Genomic DNA, 3,137 nt, shown 5'->3' on the forward strand with positions numbered 1-3,137 from the left:
TTATACAGAGTGAAGTAAGCGAGAAAGATAAAGAACATTACAGCATACTAACACATATATATGGAATTTAGAAAGATGGTAATGATAACCCTATATGCAAAACAGAAAAAGAGACACAGATGTACAGAACAGACTTTTGAACTCTATGGGGGAAGGTGAGGGTGGGATGTTTCGAAAGAACAGCATGTATATTATCTATGGTGAAACAGATCACCAGCCCAGGTAGGATGCATGAGACAAGTGCTCGGGCCTGGTGCACTGGGAAGACCTGGAGGAATCGGGTGGAGAGGGAGGTGGGAGAGGGGATCGGGATGGGGAATACGTGTAAATCTATGGCTGATTCATATCAATGTATGAGAAAACCCACTGAAAAAATAAATAAATAAATAAAGGGAAAAAAAAAAGTGGGGGCTTCCCTTGTGACTCAGCTGGTAAAGAATCTGCCTGCAATGTGGGAGACCTGGGTTCCATCCTTGGGTTGGGAAGATCCCCTGGAGAAAGGAAAGGCTACCCACTCCAGTATTCTGGCCTGGAGAATTCCATGGACTCTATAGTCTATGGTGTTGTAAAGAGTTGGCCATGACTGGGAGACTTTCACTTACTTCATTCAATGTGAAAAGTAAAATTATCATAAGATCGCTTGTTTCAGTGGAAGCATATGGATGAGGTGGAGAGTTACAGGAAGTTCCTGGTTGGATGTGACAGAGTTCTTTTTGAAGATGCTGGCATCAGTGGTGACATTACTTGTGTATATACAGATGAAACCAAACAGAGTGTGTGTTTGAAACTGTTTCTTCGCTTTATAGCCTGCCTCAAGGTTGAACTTCAAGAAAGGCACCTATACCTACCTGATTATAAAATTGCCTACTAGCTCATAATTCTCTGGAAATCCATATAAAACTACATTGTCTGAAGGTAGACTTATCTGTATCTTTAAGCATTTATTCTTCCCACCCTGTTCTGTTGTTTCTATCAGTCTTACAAATCAATTTTACCAGGATACCCAACTATTATTTTTTACCCAAACATGTCCAGTCTAACAGTTTTGTACAGAAATGAATGCAACTTGGTTTATTCAAATCAGTGCAGATAATCTTTGAGTAAGATACATGAGACGCATGAGAGAGTTGTATTCAGATAAGAATGGTGTCTTTTCACAGAGGAAAAATCATCCAAATAGAGGTGATAAATATGTTTTATCATTTGAGGAGATAGTATTCTCACTTTTCATTTTACAGCTATTTCCTAATTTTTAAATTTATTAACTGCAGAAAAAATATTGTGAATATTGTCAATAAGTCTAAACAAAGCAAAATAAACCATAAAAATTCTTTAATTTGCTTCTTAGTTTATAAGTAGAGCGTTACTTTTTTAAACATCTTTTTTGGGATATACTTTACACAGCAAAAATTCATTTAATTTAATTTAATGATTTTAATAAACATAATGAATTTGTGCAATTTATACCATAATCCAATTTTAAGGCCATTTCCATCACCCCCCAAAAGATCTCTCATATCCATTTTCAGCCACATCCTGTTCCTACTTGACATTACTTTTTATTATATGTATGGTGATTTCTGACTTACAAGCTTTTTTCTAAAATTCAACTTACATTCACGTTTGAAACTTGAAAATACCCATATATTTGGAGGAACTACGTTATTTAAAGAATCATCTAAACAGTGGTAATAAAACATTCCAATGTAAAATATCTTAATTAAGAATAGAAGTTTGTATTTTTCTCTGGTGTAGCAGGTAAGACATCCAAGCTGCTAGGGGAGTTCTGCCAACCTTGAAACATGGTTTTTATCTCTGAGTTCAAGGACAAAGATCCAGCTTTTTCCTTTATTAGTCAAAGGGGAAGAAAGAAGAATGAGCCAGAAAGTTACACGTGGATCTCTTATGGGACAAAACCTGAAAATTACACACATCATCTCCATTAAAGCAATGTGGGGAAAATGGTCTAGGTGTCCAACTAAACATAGACATTTCTGTTATTAGAGATGGGAAAATAGCATGAGTAACTAGTGACTTTTTTTTCATACCTAATGTATTTAACTAATGCATGTAATGTAGTACCATAATGTATTTAACTGAAAAATTTTAAATGTCAAGACTATTTTTAAAAAATTTACCTTTGCCTCCTCCACAGTGTACCTCACAGGTACTTAATAAAAATTATTTTAAAAGCAAAAGCAGACTAAAAAAGGTGTTTATGTACTTGTTATTTTTTAAAAAATGAATTGAGCATATCTCAACTGGGTTTATCTATGATTAGGAAAAACTTGGAAACTTCAAATTCAGTCCACTAAGAGTCAAGAAAAAAGGTTAAAGATAGGAGAAATTGACTCCTAAAAACCTCCATACCAATTATCAGATAGGAATATCTGTTCGAGAAGTTGGAGATTTTAGCAAGTATCTTTGAGATGGGGGCTCTCCTGGTGGCTCAGCGTTAGGAATCCAACTGCATTATGGAAGCTGCAGGAGACACTGGATCCATCCCTGGGTGGGGAAGATCTTCTGGAAGACGCCACTTCAGTATTCTTGTCTGGAGAATTCCATGGACAAAAGAGCCTGTTGGGCTACAATCCATGGGGTCACAAAGAGTCAGACATAACTGAAGCAACTTGGAACCCACGCACAACTTTGAGATAAGCAGAAACGGTGAAAATTAAAAGTGTATACTCACAAATGTACATATAGGGCATTGTTGCAAATCAGTTTCATAAGTTGTTATAATCATTGCCTATGCTATTAATATCAAGATAGTACATTTCAAGTCCTTTGGGAAAAATAATTTTATTTTAACTTTCAGAAGAAAGTTGAAATAGAAAAGTTGAAATTTGAAAAATAGAAATAATGTTATAAATCATATACCTCAAGCTCCTCATTTAAAAAAGCAGTCTTGAGACTTCCCTGGTGGTCCAGTGGTTAAGAAAGACCTTGTATATCCCCTGTAGGGGGCATGGTTTGATCCCTAGTCTTTGAACAAAGATCCATCATGTTGCATGGCCAGAAATAAATAAATAAAATAAATGGTACAGCTCAAGGGTTTTTAGCATATTCCTAGACTTGTGCATCACCATAATAAATTTTTTAAAAAGGCAATCTTTACTTAAAGAGAAATATGACAT

Source organism: Cervus canadensis, chromosome 21 (assembly GCF_019320065.1).
Source record: "Cervus canadensis isolate Bull #8, Minnesota chromosome 21, ASM1932006v1, whole genome shotgun sequence".
NCBI lineage: Eukaryota > Metazoa > Chordata > Mammalia > Artiodactyla > Cervidae > Cervus > Cervus canadensis.